This window comes from Theropithecus gelada, chromosome 8, assembly GCF_003255815.1.
Source record: "Theropithecus gelada isolate Dixy chromosome 8, Tgel_1.0, whole genome shotgun sequence".
NCBI lineage: Eukaryota > Metazoa > Chordata > Mammalia > Primates > Cercopithecidae > Theropithecus > Theropithecus gelada.
In genome coordinates this window covers 37690478-37707807 of record NC_037676.1, presented here as the reverse complement: position 1 = coordinate 37707807, position 17330 = coordinate 37690478, and the positions used below count along the sequence as shown (strand labels likewise).

General features: G+C 42.3%; 1 protein-coding gene across 25 annotated transcripts in view; it reads right to left on the bottom strand.

Moving 5' to 3' along the window:
- TACC1 (transforming acidic coiled-coil containing protein 1) overlaps positions 1-17330 on the bottom strand; it is a 130683-nt gene that overhangs the window by 45784 nt on the left and 67569 nt on the right. The window contains exon 1 of one of the 25 annotated variants that reach the window (XM_025393278.1): positions 1357-1550. The exons of the other annotated variants lie outside the window; for them this stretch is intronic. The gene's annotated coding sequence lies outside the window, so the exon portion shown is untranslated. Of the gene's footprint in view, positions 1-1356; positions 1551-17330 lie in introns of those variants that run through there. 25 annotated transcript variants of the gene reach the window in all.

The window sequence follows — 17330 nt, the reverse complement described above, 5'->3', positions numbered from 1 at the left end:
TGAATTCTCAGTTATCCTAATGAATTATCAAACTTGGGCGAGGGTATGAAAACCCCAAAACTTGTAGAAAAGTCAGACAGAAGTGCAGGTGACTGGGATACGGGACTTGCAACTGGCATCTGAAGTGAGAACTGTTTTGTGAGATTGAGCCCTTAAGCCTTTGGAGTCTGAGGCTAACTCGAGGAAGTAAGTATCAGAATAGAACTGACTTTTTGAAAACCTGGTTGGGGCTGGAGAATCAGAGAACTGGTATAGAAAAGAACTACATATTCCACAGGCTACAGGTTAGCCACTGATACATAAACACAGTCTATTGAGCAGCAAGAATACAGGCCTAGAATCCTTCTTAGTAAGCACAAAAATATCTTCTTACCCAAAACCAAGTCCCCTTCTACCCATTTCTCCTCTGCCTCCACTTCATCACAGGACTCCCATTCTCAACCTAGCCAGCCCCATCCTTCTTCCTCCTCCCAAGATAGAGGGATGGACTTTATATTCTCTCTCTCTGTCTCTCTCTCTCTCTCTCTCTCTCTCACACACACACACACACACACACACACAGGCAGACCATGACTCAATCATGCTAGAGGCCCCCCCCCACAATTAATTCTAGAGCTATCTTCATTCATTTAATTTCTCTTCATTCACAGGATGAACCTGAGAAAACCCAAGTGGACCATAAACCAAGGAAGAAGGGCTCCAGGGTTCCTGCTGATGGCATGATAGAGTGAAGGATATTGCTCTGTGCTGTCACACCACTGGGAGTAGGATGGAGCCAGGATGGAAGCAGACGGCCTGTCTCTAGAACAAACCCCTGGGGCCATGCTTCTGAGCACTCAGAAGTCAGACAGGGAACCCACATGACCACACTGGGACCAGGTATCTCAAATAGATGGAATTATCCCCTAGCTCCTCTATTCTGTCCTCATTAGTGGAGGTGACCTCACAGCTTCACACAACTGCCCAGGTTGCAATATGTCTCATACTAAGCAAGCCTCTGACAACAAGAGAATAGAAACCCTGGTTACCAAGGCAGTGGCCTAGATTTCTGAATTCAAGCCCCAAGTGTGCATCTCTGCCACTGAGGGCCACATAGAAGACACAAAAAGGATGCCACAAATTTGGAAGGCTCACCACTAATGGTGAAATTTTACAAACATATAAAAGCAACTGACTGTAAGCCATAGTGTTAAGAAATTCTAATAAACATCCAAACCAGATGTTCAATGTCGGCACTCTGTAATTCATTTAAACTGGTAGTTTTGCTAGGACCTGAAGCCCTAAAATTGAACCACACAGTATCTTCTCAGATCACCATCCAACCAACCAACCAACCAACCAAGCACAGGTCCTTACCACCAGCAGCACACCCTGTGCTGGGCACAGGCACAATGGAGTCCCAAAATAAGTGCAAGGGGCCTATTCGGCATCCAGTTAAGGAGGAAAAAGCCACACTCAAAGCCCCTTGAGACCAGCTGAGTACTGAGTCAGGAGGAAAGCCCTACCACCGCCTCATAGGCCTGCCACCTCAAGGCCCACAACACATTTGCGCAGAAAACCCTGCAGCTGGACTTCTGCTTTTAAAGGAGTCATTTCCTGTGTCACCAGAATCCCTTTCTCAATGAATTACTTCCTTTTTAAATTTGTTTTCATATTCAGCAAAAGAAGAAACCTCTAGAAAAAATTATGCTTTATTTTTGAAGGCCAGCTGACTTGTATTTTTAAAGGATCTTTATTATTGACTTAGAAGTAAGCTGCGAAGAGGTGGGAATGTGAATAATTCATCTAAGGTATGGGCTATGAGAGAGGTTAGGAAGCCAAAGAATAGATCATGCTCAGTGAGTCATCAGAGAAGAAAGGAAACAGCTGCTCTCAATGCTAGCCAAAAACAAATGGGTCAGAGCCCAAAGATGACTTCCTAATGGGGCACTGATGCCCTGTGAGCCTGATACTATAGGATCTATGTTCTGCTATCCCTCAAGAAATAGGGAAATAGGTCCAAAAATCACTTTAATTGTCCTTTCAACTCAATCTTAGTTCATATTCCTTTGGTAACAAGGGCAATAATCTCTCCCCTCAAGTGCAACTCACAGAGGAGGAGTAAATCACAAATGTTAAAAAACTTCATAAACCGTAGACAGTTGGGACGCCAAGTCAGGGAGATCACTTGGGCCCAGGAGTTTGAGATCAGCCTGGACAACATAGGGAGACCCTGATTCTACAAAAAAATTAAAAATTAGCTGAGTGCAGGGGTGTTTGCCTGCAGTCCTAGCTACTCAGGAGGCTGAGGCAGGAGGGTCGCTTAAGCCTAGGAGGTTGAGGCTGCAGTGAGCTGTGATAGTGCCACTGCACTCCAGGCTGGGCAAAAGAGTGAGATCACATCTGAAAAATAAAAAATTGCAACAGGTCGGGTTCAGTGGCTCACGCCTGTAATCCCAGCACTTTGGGAGGCTGAGGTGGGTGGATCACCTGAGGTCAGGAGTTCGAGACCAGGCTGGCCAACACGGCAAAACCCCCATCTCTACTAAAAATACAAAAACTTAGCCAGGCATGGTGGTGGGTGCCTGTAATCCCAGCTACTTGGGAGGCTGAGGCAGGATAATTGCTTGAACCCAGGAGGCGGAGGTTGCAGTGAGCCAAGATGGTGCCACTGAACTTAGCCTGGGCGACAAGAGTGAAACTCCATCTCAAAAAAAAAAAATTGCAACAGTGGTTAACACTGGGCTACTCTTGACGTTGAGTGTGAAAAATGCAAAGGAATTTAATGTAAAATTTGTTCTAGAACAATTGTTTTCCTGTAATTAAAAATTTAGAACAAATAAAATACTTCATACTTATACAGCCTTCAAAGCACTTTCATAAACATTACCTAACCTGATCCTCAAATTAACCCTGTGTAAAAGGCACAATAGGGCTTATTAATTCCATTAAAAAATAAGAAAAGATACCATGAGTATCTAACAAATTAGACAATTTCGATAAAATAGATCAATTCCAAGAAAGACACAAACTACTGAAACCAACTCAAGAGGAAACAGAAAATCTGAATGAATCTAAAACAGGCAAAGAGGCCGGGTGCAGTGGCTCAAGCCTGTAATCCCAGCACTTTGGGAGGCCGAGACGGGCGGATCACGAGGTCAGGAGATCGAGACCATCCTGGCTGACACGGTGAAACCCCGTCTCTACTAAAAAATACAAAAAACTAGCTGGGCGAGGTGGCGGGCACCTGTAGTCCCAGCTACACGGGAGGCTGAGGCAGGAGAATGGCATAAACCCGGGAGGCGGAGCTTGCAGTGAGCTGAGATCCGGCCACTGCACTCCAGCCCTGGCGACAGAGCAAGACTCCGTCTCAACAAAAAAAAAAAAAAAAAAAAAAACAGGCAAAGAGATTAAACTGGTAAATTTAAAACTTTCCCCAAAGAAAAGACCTGAACCAGACTGATGAATTCTTCCCAACATTTAAAGAATTAACACCAATTGTTCATAAACTTTTCCAAAAAATATTGAGGGAAGAAGCACTTTCCAACTCATTCCATCACACCAACATTACTTTGGTGCCAAAACCAAACAAAGGCATCACAAGGGGGAAAAAAACTACAAACCAGTATCTTTTATTGAATATAGATGCAAAAATCCTCAACAAAATACTAGTAAACCAAATCCAGCAACACATAAAAAGGATTATACACCACAAACAAACAGGATCTATCCCAGGAATGCAAGGTTGCTTTAACATCTGAAAATCAATTCATACAATATACAACGATCAACAGAACAGAGGACAAAACCCACATGATCATCTCAATACACACAGAAAAAGCATTTGAAAAAATCCAACACCCTTTTATGGTAAAAACACTAAACAAACTAGGACTAGAAAGGAACCTCCCCAACTTAATAAAGGGCATTTATGAAAAAATCTCACAGCTGACGTCATACTTACTGATAGAAGACTGAATGTTTTCACCCTAAGGTCAAGAACGAGACAAAAATGTCAGCTCTTGAGACTTCTACTCAACATTGTTCTAGAAGTTCTAACCAAGGTAACTGGCAAGAAAAGAAATAAAAGGTATCCCTATTGGAAAGGAAGTAAAACTATCTCTATTTGCAGATGAGATAATCTTGCATATAGAAAGTCCTAAGGAATCCACCAAAAAACTATAAATGAAACCAATAAGGCTGTAGGATGTAAGATCAATGTGTAAAAATCAATTGTATTTCTATACACTTGCAATGAGAATTCCAAAAAAAAAAAATTTCTAAGAAAATGATTCCATTTATAACAGCATCAAAAAATAAAATATTTAGGAAATAATTTAACGAAAAAAAAATAAGATGTTGATATAGTTTGGATATTTGTTCCCTCCAAATCTCATGTTAAAATCTGATTCTCAGTGTTGTAGGTGAGGCCTAGTGGGAGGTGTCTGGGTCATGTGGGTGGATCCCTCATGAATGGCTTGTTGCTGTCCTGAAGGTAATGAGTGAGTTCTCATTCTATTAGTTCTCCTCAGATCTGATTATTTAAGAGCCCAGTGCCTCCTTTTCTCTTTCTCCTTCTCCTCTATTGCCATGTGACACACCTACTCCCCCTTTGCCTTCTGCCATAATTGGAAGCTCCCCGATGCCCTCACCAGAAACAGATGCCTGTGCCATGCTTCTTCTACAGCCTATAGAACTGTGAGCCAAATAAACCTTTTTTCTTTAGAAATTACCCAGACTCAGGTATTCCTTTACAGCAGTGGTCCCCAACCTTTTCGGCACCAGAGACCGGTTTTATGGAAGACAATTTTTCCATGGACGAGGGAGATGGGAGGTGGGGGTATGGGATAAAACTGTTCCAGCTCAGATCATCAGGCATTAGATTCTCATAAGGAGTGCAAAACCTAGATCCCTGGCATGTGCCTTTCAAAACACGGTTCGAACTCCTATGAGAATCTAATGCCATCGCTGATCTGAGAGGAGGCGGAGCTCAGGCAGTAATGCTTGCTCACCCTGCTGCTCACCTCCTGCTGTGTGGCCCATTCCTAATAGGCCCAGGGGTTGGGGACTCCCGCTTTACAGCAATACAAAACGGACTGAGACAACTTATACTATAAAAACTACAAGGCCAGGAGCAGTGGCTCACACCTGTAATCTTGGCACTTTGGGAGCTGCAGACAGGAGGATGACTTAAGCTCAGGAGTTAGGAACCAGCCTGAGCACCATAGGGAGACTCTCTCTCTACAAATAATTAAAAAATTACCCAGTCGTGGTGGCATGTGCCTGTGGTTCCAGCTACTAGGGAGGCTGGACAGGAGGACTGTCTGAGCCTGGGAGGTTGAGGCTGCAGTGAGCCATGTTTGCATCACTGCAATCCAGCTTGGGTGATAGAGTGAGACCATGTCTCAAAAAACAAACAACACGCCGGGCGTGGTAGCTCAAGCCTGTAATCCCAGCACTTTGGGAGGCCGAGACAGGCGGTTCACGAGGTCAGGAGATCGAGACCATCGTGGCTAACACGGTGAAACCCCGTATCTGCTAAAAAATACAAAAAACTAGCCGGGCGAGGTGGCGGGCGGGCGCCTGTAGTCCCAGCTACTCGGGAGGCTGAGGCAGGAGAATGGCGTAAACCCGGGAGGCAGAGCTTGTAGTGAGCTGAGATCCGGCCACTGCATTCCAGCCCAGGCGACAGAGCGAGACTCCATCTCAAAACAAACAAACAAACAACAACAACAAACAAACATTGCTTGAAGCAATTAAAGAAAACTTAAATAAATGGAAGACACCCCACGTTCATGAATTGGAAGATTTAATATTGTTAAGACAGCAATACTTTCCAAATTTATTTACAGATTGAACACAATCCGTATCAAAATCCCAGCTGCCTTCTTTGCAAAAATTAACAAACTGATTCTAAAATTCATATAGAAATGCAATGGACTCAGAATAGCTACAACAATCTTGAAAAAATGATCAAATTTGGAGGCCTCATACTTCTTGATTTCAAAACTTACTACAAAGCTATAGTAATCAAGACAGTGTGGTGGTACCAGCATAACAAGAGATATAGAGAAACAAAATTGAGAGTTTAGAAATCAATCCTGGTACCTATGGCCAACTGATTTTTGACAATGGTGCAAAGTTAATTGAATGGGGAAAAGAATAGTCTTTTTGACAAACGGTGCTGGGACAACTGGATATCCACATGCAAAAGAATGAAGCTGGACTGCTCCCTTACACCACATGCAGAAACTGACTCAAAATGGATGACAGATTTAAATGTAAGAGTTCAAACTATAAAACTATTGAAACAGAGAAGTAAATCTTTGTGATTGTGGGTCACGCAAAATCTTCTTAGACACAACATCAAGGCACAAGAGACAAAACAAGTAAACTGAACGTTATCAAAATTAAAAACTTTCGCACTTCAAATGATATCATCAAGAAATGAAAAGACAATGGAAGAAAATATTTAGTCACATATCTAATAAGGAATTTGCATCTAGAATATATAACTTAGTGATAAAAAAGATAAATAACCTAATTAAAAAGTGGGGAAAGAATCTGAATAGACATTTCTCTAAAGAATATATACAAATACCCAATAGCTACATGGAAAGTTGCTCATTATCATCAGCCATTAGGGAAATGCAAATAAAAACCAAATGCAAATCAAAACTACTCCACACCTACTGGGATGGCTATAACCAAACAGACAGACAATAAGAAGTGTTGGAGAGGATATGGAGAAACTGAAACCCTCAAATACTACTGGCAGAAATGTAAAATGGTGCAGCCACTTTGAAAAAGTCTGGCAGTACCTCAAAATGTTTGACATAAAGTTACCATATGATATGGCCTAGCAATTCTACTCCTAGGTATATACCCGAGAAATGAAAACATAAATCCATGAATGTGAATGTTCATAGCAGCATTATTCATCATAGCCAAAAGTGGAAATAACCCAAATGTCCGTCAACTGATAAACGGATAAGTAAAATATAGTATATCAATAAAATGGATATTGTTCAACAATAAAAAAGGAATAAAGTCCTGATACTTGCTAAAACACAGCTGAACCTTGAAAACATTACAGTTAGTGAACTGATTCAGTCATATAAGACTACATATTCTACTATTCTACTTACATGACATGTTTAGATAATCAAATCTACTGAGACACAAACTAGATCATCAGTTACCGAGGACTGGAGGTGGGAAGGAAGAGGAATGGAGTGTGACTGCTAATGAGTACAGGGTTTCCTTTGGGGGTGATAAAACGTTCTAAAAATTAAATTGAGACAATAGTTGTACAATTCTGTCAATAAATAAATTAAAAACTACTGTAAAGCTTTTAAATGGGGAATTGTATGGCAGGTAAACTATATCTCAATAAAACTATTTTTTAAAAAAGAACATGGAGGCTCAGACACGAGGGAAATGGAGGAGGAGGAGTGTCCTATGATTTCTAATAAAATGTTCAACTATACTACACAGATTTGCTCTGTTGTCCAGGCTGGAGTACATTGGGGCAATTATAGCTCACTGCAGCCTCAACCTCCCAGGCTCAAGTGATCCTCCCACCTTAGCCTCCTGAGCAGCTGGGACTAAAGGCACATGCCACCATGCCCTGCTAATTTTTGTCTGTTTGTTTTTGGTACAGTCAGGGTCTCATTTTGTTGCCCAGGCTGGTCTCAAGCAATCCTCCTGCCTTGGCCTCCCAAAGTGCTGGGATTACAGGAGTGAGCCAGCACACACATTCACAGTACATGCTTTAAATAGTGTCTTATGTGTGTCACTTGGAGAGACACATGCTTGAGAGAGGTGGTAGGTCTCACCATCCCATCAATTTGGGGTTTTAAATTTCCCTTGAGGAAGCCCACATGTGCTACATAAATTCTATTTACAGAAAGAGGTGAAAAAAATGACATCATCCCTCTTTTCCACAACAGATATAGCCAAGTATGGTATGTGAAACATTCTAGAGTTATGATAATTGTCAAGCCCAAAAGGCTTTTTTTACTTTGTGGGCAGGGGGATTTTTTAAATTCTAACTTTTAACATTTGACTTCTTCCTTCTAACATTCTACTTCCAGATTAGTGGGGGAATTTCTTCCCTCACAAATTCCCTATCTTTTGCTGCTAAAACTTCTTGGGACGCCAAGGAGGCCAAGAGGTCTGGGAAACAGGACAGGGCTAGCTCCCTCCAGACTCAGAGCCCCACAGGGGCCTTACTCTGTGTATCCCTGGAAGCAGAAACTGGGCACCCAAAACAGAGCTGATGCTCAATCAGTGCCCACTGTAGGGCAAGTGTCTGATACATGAAGGACCCCTTCTCACCTGATGATCTGTCGCATACTGAGAAGGCCTAGCTAACTGTTCAGTGATGCTGCAGCTCAGCTCCAGGCTAACGGCTGGGGGATGGCTTGGCATAGCTCTTCCCTTGGTCCTTTACCCTGAAGGTCCCACTCCTCCTTTCTGTGCCTTGGTCTTGCCCTCCCAGCCCTCCTCCCCCACGCTGAGTCAAGGGCTTCAGGAGGGAAAAAAGCATGATTCTGGCACCAACCCTTTCTGTTCAAGTGGTCTGCCCCGAGGAGACTGTTAATCAGGTGTATATTAGCATTAATTTTTGTTAAAAGTCCAAAATGTGAGTGTTTTTTTTTTCCCCCAGTTTCACGTCTTTGGGTTCCCAGTCTCTCTGATTCCTCCAAAGTTGAAGTGTATTTTATATATGTACGTTCTCACTTAGTCATTAGCCTTAAAATGGAGAAGTAGACAATTTATTGTCCAGGGTTGGAACAACCGTACAATAGGCCCTTTTCCATGAATGTAGGATAGAATCTAAGGGTATGGGTTGCATAGCTCACATTGCCCCGACAACCACTAGGGCCCAGGCTCCCCAGAACCATGGGAGAGGGGTGGGTCAGGGGGGTTCTGAGTAGAAAAATACACACACACACACACACACAAAACACACACACAAACACACACACACACCCCACACACACACACACCACACACACACCACACACACACACACACACCACACACACACACACACACGCAGAACCCAGACAACAAACTACCTTTTTAAACCCTTCCTTCCTAACCTCCAAAAAAACACCAAACATAAACATTACCCAGAAGCTAAGGGAGGGCAAATTTCATTGCTTTTTTAAGAGACAGGGCACCAGCTGCACTGCTGTTCTCCTGAGATAAGCTTCTAACTCCTGAGAGAGGCTCCCCCTAAAACCTGACTCTACAGCTAAAGAATAATCTGGAAAACCACTTGATAAACTGAAAAAAAGCTTGTACTAAGGATGAAGAAAGCACTTCAAATTTCCAAGACAGTACTTCATGCTATTTTATTTAAAAAGAGACCCAAGCCAGGTGTAGTGGTACATGCCTGTAGTCCCAGCTACTCGGGAGGCTGAGTCAGAAGGATCCCTTAAGCCTGGGAGTTGAGGCTGCAGTGAGCTATGATTGTACCACTACACTCCAGCTTGGGCAACACAGCAAGACCCTGTCTCTTAAAAAAAATAAAAATAAAATAAAAATAAAAAGAGACCCAAACTGTATCTCTGAAGGCCAAGATTATAAGGTAAGAGGATGGGATTTGCTTATCAGGAAGTGTCCACCCACCAGGAAGCCAAAGCCTCCTCCAAAGAAGCCAATCCAGCAATGAATGTGTCGTCTCTTCTCACTCATGAGATGCCCATGGGTTCTGGAACCATCTGGATTTGTTTGAGTTTATATTTTAGACACAGTAGAAATCCCCTTCCACAGACAGAAATCATAGAAGGCCCTCCCCACAAAACTTCTCCCCCATTCCCAAGCTATTCTGGCAGGAAGAGCAAGGGGGGAAAGAGCACGTGCTAACAGATGGGGCTCCTGTGCAGAGATCTGGGATTGTGTAACTTCAATCTGTTGCTGCCAAACAACCATAATGTGCATCTCTTCAGAAATAATTACTGGAAAATTCAAAATACCAACTGCCTCTCTCACAAAGTAGCAACCACCCACATGGAGCTGAGAAGCTGATGCTGGATAAAGAAGAAGAAGGAGGGATGTTCAGCAAGAGAGGCGCCTCCAGACAGAGCAATCTCAGCCAGCATGCTGGGTGCACGAGACACATCCATGGCAGGACCACAAGACAATAGGCAGCTATGTAATTTCTTCGGCCAATTCTGCTCCTGTTTAAGAAAGAGGGCAGCAGGAAGGAGTGGGGTTGGGAAGGGCAGTGAAGAGACGCCAAAGGAAGAAAGCAGTGGGAAAAGCTTTGCCATCTAAGAATGTACACCCTTGTATATCCTTTCATGCAAGCTTTTTAAAAAGTGGAAAACGGCCTTGTGGTAGCCAGCCTCCAAGATGGCCCCCGTGAGTCTCACCTCCTGGTACACATGCCCTTGGACTGACCCATGTAACCAAAAGGATACTGTGGAAGTAAGTGTGACTTTTCAGGCTAAGTCACAGAAGACACTGCAGTTTCTGTCTTGCTTGTTCTTGGATCACTCACTCTGGGGCAGCAAGCTGCCATGTTGTGAGGATACTCAAGCAACCAAGCAGTGGTCCACATGGTGAGGACTGCAGTCTCCCACCAACAGCCAGCACTCACAGCCCAGACAAATTAGTTAGTCGCCTTTGGAGAGGATCCTTGAGCCTCAGTCAAGTCTTCAAACAACTGCAGTCCCAGCTGACATCTTGAGAGCATTCTTACAAGTGACCTGAGCCACACCACCCAGCTCCCAAATTTCCCAACTACAAAGACTATGTGAGATGTTCATGGTTTTCAGTTTTGGAGTAATTTGTTATACAGCCAGAGATCACCAATAAAGGCCTCTTAAAAACTCCTCTATCTACGACAAAACAGGCACAGAGCCCCAGGCAGCTGCACACACCTCCATACACCTGTCTCTTCTCACCCATGCACGACTCAGGTGGAGACAGAATGCAAAGGCTAGTACTGAATTTATCCACTCCTTCTTTATTTTTCACTGATGAGCTGAAACTAGGCACTAGGGAAGCAAAATGTTTTCAATCTCACTGCACTGCTTCTCCAGTGATGATTTTTGCTTGACTATTAATCAATATCTAAATTGTGTTGCAAGCTTCCAAACTTCTGATGTTTCAACTTCCTAAAATACATTTCATACTTCAGAATAATATGTGCCAAGTTCACACATGTGGAAGACGTATTTCCTGATTTTTTAAACTACTATCGCTTGACAGAATACTTAAGACGATGCTTTCCCCCATCATCCAACCTGCTCTGGCAACATTTTAAGAACCTTTATTTCCTCTGATACATGTTCTCTTCAGATAGTGAACAAGAAAGAGGGATTCACAAATTTCCTGGAGAGAAAAGCTGTATAATATGTTCCAAAGAGCTCTCGATCTGCAATCTTAAAAGCTGAATTCAAAACCCAGGTCCACTACTAGCAGTAAAGGCTCTGGCCTCAATTTCCCAATCTGTGAAATGGAAATCACTTGTGTTCTATCTCACAGAATCATGGTCATAAAAATCAAATAAGATGCTGCAAACAAAGATTACTTGTTCCCAGCACATCTAATAAATAAATACGGCTGAAACAGATAGCTGCTGATCTGCCAGGTGGGAATATTATAATGGGAAAGCTGGAGATCAATCATTTATTGTCATATTTCCAGCAATGATATAAGAAAGAGGGTATCTCGACTGCCTAGGAGAGTATCTGCATCTGCCAAACGGAACTGTCAAGATACATTTTTCATTTGTGAATAAAATACTCCATGCCATTATTATTATTCCCTTGTGAGTTTGGCCATCATTAATCTAAACCCTGGGGATCTAACCATGTTTGTGTGAACTCATAAAATTAGGTCATGTAAATGCAAAGGTGAGGGTGAGATCTTCAACTCACAAGCAGCAAAGCCTTTCTAAGCCCTGATTTAATACTCACCAGGCAATTCAGCAACCTTGGTTACGAAATCTCCACTGAGAGGGTTGCTTTGGGTGGATAAACCATGATCTCCCATCACTACTGTGGATTTAGAAGAGTGTGACAAAATGGTTTATACCCCACAAGACTTCCTCTGGGCAGTATAACTGGTAACCTGAAAAAGACTGCAACTGCTCTTTCATTTAAATGTTAAAATGGCTTTAGGCCACATCCATTTTGTAGGTAGGACATTACATGGCAGCAATATAATTTCAGAAGGATTGCCTGCTCCCAAAACACATACACAGGTAGAAAGCGTCTCTGCCACCCACAAATACCAAAGTAAGTTCTGCTGTTTTATTTGATGCTTGGGTAGACCCAAAACGGAGGCATGCAAGGTCTTGATTTTATCAGTCATCTTAAGAGAAAAATTGTGATTTGACAGTTACTGAAATCTTTCCTTTCTGCAGGTAGACTTTGCTCCCTGGAGTTTTTCATTCAGACAATGTTGCTCCTCTGCGGTTCTGCACTCTCACAAATTTCTGCTGGAAAAACTACACTTTTTTCCCCAGAAAGACATTCCCTCGGGTAAGGCACCATATAGAAGCAGAGGTGCTTCCTAGGGGCACATTTACATTGTGATAGAGCAACAACAACAACAAAAAACTCAAGACTCTGATCTCGTTTATTAGCTGGTTGGAATCTCCAACTTCAGAGCTAAAAATACATTAAAAAAGTAATAACATACTGCTAAGATTTTCAAGCTTTAAATACCTTAAAATGGAATGATATAACACAAAACAATCAAACTGTGAAAGAGGCAATCACAGCAAAACATTATAAAATTAAAATTAAAAGCACCAGCCTGCAATGCTGTTGAAGGAGCCACATGGGTTGGACTGCTGGACTAGGTAATATGAAAGGTCCTAATTAGTCCCATTATTTCTAGGAAACTCTAATAAAGCATTCCCTTGTTGGAGCAGGGAAAGGATGTTAAACTAAATCCCTAGCAGGATTTACTTGTAGACTTGAATGGAACACTTCAATATGTACCTAATGAAAATTTTCACATAGTATCTGATTAAACATACAACCCAAAGCTTTAGAATAAAAAAAGGCTCGGATTTTAACAAGGTTTCCATTCTGTGTTTTCTATAACACACACACACACACACAAACACACACACACGCGCGTGCACACACACACACACAGAGTCTAAAACATTCTAAAAATACACCATATCGACCTTTTACAGTCAACTTACAAATTCTCATATACCCAAAGTTACATTAAAGACATTTAATGGGTTGGGTGCAGCTGGCTCATGCCTGTAACCCCAGCACTTTGGGAGGCCAAGGTGGGAGGATCACTTGAGCCCAGGAGTTCGAGACCAGCCTGGGCAACATAGTGAAACCCCATCACTACTTAAAAAAAATGTTTTTAAGAAAATAAAATGTTAAAAAAAAATTTAATGGGTAAAAGTTAAAAGTCTATGTGTATATTCTCCCCATTCTTCCCTAATTTCCTTTTTAAATAATTTTTATTCCTCCTTAGATCTTTGAGTCAATTGATAATCAAGCTCATTGACAAACCAATTACATCACTTCCCTTTTGCAAAGATGACAAATAGCCAGGCCACTTCAGGCTCTCCCCTGGGCCTTTCCTGAACATGCAGGCCTAGACTAATGGCAACTCGTGCCCACAGTTCATTTGTTCAGCAGGTATAACCTTGCCACCTTTTCATTCTTAAAGCCATTATTCCAAATTAAACTCTGTATTTTTACTGAAATTGTCATAATATAGACATAGATTGACATTTTTTTCTGTACAAGATAGTAAATATGTTAGACTTTTGCCAGACATTTGGTCTCTGTTCCAAGTACTCAACCCAGATATTGTAGAGTGAAAGCAGCCACAGACAATACCTGAATGAATGAGAATGGCTGTATTCCAATAAAACTTTATGGGGATGACAGTGGTGGTTCAAACTTGAAATCCCAGCATTTTGGGAGGCGGGGGTGGGAGGATCACTTACTTGAGCCCTGGAGCTCAAGACCAGCCTGGGCAACAGAGCAAGATCCTGTATCTACCAAAATACATATTTCATATATATATATACACATATATATATACACACACACACATATATATACACAAACTTGATGGGCCCTGAAATTTGAATTTCACATTATTTTCACATATCACCATTAAACCATCAAAAAATGTAAAACTCATTCTTCTGCTCGAGCGCCACGCAAAAAAACAGGGCAGGCAGGGCTTGGTCTATGAGCCACAGTTTGCTGATTCTGATCGAGACTACCAAAACTGTGTCAACAAACAACTTGGCATTCCCTCACAGGCCTGAGGCAGTAAATATCTGTGCATAGATCCCATTTATCTCTTTCCTTCTATTCTGGGGAAAATTCCAGAGAACTACGGTTTGTCTTTGAAATACCTAGGCATTTAATTAACACATCAAACTGCAGAGTTGTTCCAAGGGTGATGTGAGAGCTTCTACACTAATTAAGATTCTGTTTCTCAGAAAGAGGTGTGTGTGTTTGGGGAAGGGGGGCTGTTGGTGAAGGAGAAACTCAAGGGGCAGAGGGCACCTACTGCAGTTTTTGTGACTAAAACAGCTACACAAAGCCAAAGCACCTAAGTCCTCCATAAACAAACACAAGCACATACAAAAGCCAGGCATGGTAGCTCATGCCTATAATCCCAGGACTTTGGGAGGGTGAGGCAGGAGAATCCCTTTAGGCCAGGAGTTGGAGATCAACCTAGGCAACATAGCAAGACCCTATCTCTACAAAAAAATTAAAAAATTAGCCAGGCATGGTAGTGTGTGCCTATAGTCCCAGCTACTCAGGAGGCTGAGGCAGGAGGATCACTTGAGCCGAGGAGTTGGAGGCTATAGTGAGCTATGATCATACCACTGTACTCCAGTCTAGACAGAGATCCTGTCTGAAAACAAAACAAAACAGAGGATGAACTTGAGATTACACCTCCTCAAAAGCCCATGCCTAGGGGATGTTTCTTCACCAATATATTTCTCAGCAAAGAGAAAGAACACCACAATAGCAGCAGCGTTAAACACCTTTAGTGGGAGAAAACAGACAGATAGCAAATACAGACCAGCCCAAGCTTTACAGCTAACAGTCTGGTTATTTTCAGGAAATCTCTTTAGCTAGAGTTTTATTTTACCAGTAAGCCTAAAACTTGCTTCTATATGTGGCTTCAAAAAAAAATCTACAACCTTATCCACTACTTAACTTCCAGCATACAACTCTTAGGAAGAGTCATTATACAGTTTAGATACTGCAAGTTCCTAAAGCAGTTCCAGTATAAGAAAAGTCATTTCAAAATAGTCTTAGATGTTTCCCTGAGTTCAAAGAATTATACGGAAGTCAGCACAGGAGCCATGGGTATGGTATATGTAGCCCACACGTTTGAGGGCCATTATATACCAGGAAGCCAGAATCTTTTACATATTTCAACTCCAACTCCTAACTCCTCATAAATCATTCCTCCAGAATGATTTAGTCTTATATAATTTATAACTGCCGTCCAACCATGTCTTGGAACCACAAAAATATAAAAGACTATCTTTACCAGGAACAAAACAACAAATAATTTTGGGAGAAAGGAACTTATCCAGTCCCAGAAATTAAACTTCAATATGAAATGACTCTGCAGGGCTTTCTGCCCACTGAAATCCCCTCCAGTCAGACCTGTTCTGTGGCTGTCTTTGCACATTTTCTGTGTATGTGTGACAAGGCCATCAGCAGTACTCTGGACTAGCTCCGGATGTTGTACACAAGGACCCTGGAAGTCAGGGTACTACCAGGTTGATGAGCAATCATCCTATTGTTAAAAGACTCTAAACTGAAAGCCTTCATAATATGCAGGGTTGTTTCCTGGACTGGACACTCCTCCACCCCTACAATTATAGTCTGCATTCATGAACTACCCCACAGAGCTTTCCTGATCCATAAACATTTAAAAGTTTTCCTTTAGAGAGAATGAAAAAGAATGTGAGAGTCACTGGCACAGGAAGGACCAAACAATTGGGTCTCTGTGGTTTTGGGGGCCTAGGTCATCCAGGCCTCTATTCAACCAGCAAAGAATCTGGCGGGATGAATCAGTCTAGCAGCTGACAAAATGACGAGGAAGGACCGCCCAAGCTGACGGCAATTCAAAAAGGCTTTCAAACAGTTCCTTAACGTGTCTTATGAGCTTTATTTAAATTTGATGGAAAGGCCACCAAATAGTTCTTTCAAGCTTCAAAATCTCCCTTCTGATCTGCCAATCTTTACAGAAGAAAAGGGAAGCTATGAGGAACAAGTGTTATCTTCATCACTGAGAGTGCTACACAGCTATGTGTCACACACAAATTCTCCAGTATATAAATTTGCCTATTCCCATGTTGTCCCTGCCTAGAACAATGGCAAAATGCAGCCCAGGGCAAGTTGAGGGTATTGCTGAATTCTCAGCAGGGTAAGCACAGCATGGAGCAATCAATTTAAAGCAAAACCAAACCAGTTTTTTGCTGATGTCATTTTACCAATAATTCCAGCTCCATCAAGCAGTCTATTACCAGAGTAACTTGACTCCCCTAGGCAACCTATGAAGAAGTTGCTAAGCAATAAAAATACTTATTGGGGAGAGGAGAAAGTCACAATCAGTGCAAAATTTAGGTAGCTAGATAACTGAAAGCTGGCTCTGCCACTTCAGGGTGACAGCGTCAGATCCTGGAACAGAGAAACAACATAAAAAGAACTTCCATCCTAGAGTCCCTTCTCCACACAGCAGCCCAGGGAGCCTTTTACAAAAGAAGTCAAAGCACAATCCCTCTGCTCAAAGCCCTCCGTTGTGGGCTGAATTATGTCTATCAAAATGATATGTTAAAGTCCCAACTCCTAGTACCTATGAAAGTGACCTTATCTAGAAATAGTATCTTTGAAGATGTTACCAAGATAAGATGAGGTCAAACTGGATTAGGGTGGGCCCTAACTTTAACGACTGGTGTCCTCACAGGAAGGGCACGGGAAGACAGATACATAGGGAGAAGACAGCCATGTGTTGAGGCAGAGACCGGAGTTCTGCTGTCACAAGCCAAAGAACACAAAGGATTGCAGACACCCAGCAGAGGCTAGAAGAGGCAAGGACAGACTCTTCCGGGAGCCTTCAGAGGAGTAAGGCCCTGCCAACACCTTGACTTTAGACTTCCGGTTCTGATTTCAATTATCCAGGACTGTGAGAGAATAAATTTCTGTTATTGTAAGCCACTCAGTTACTCTGTTATGGCAGTCCTTGGAAATTCATATACCCTCCAGTGGCTTTCCACCTTACTCAGAAAGAACGCCAAATCCTCAATGCAGCAGCATCTGTACCTCCTCTGACCACGCTGACTTCAGCTCCTCCTGCTCTCT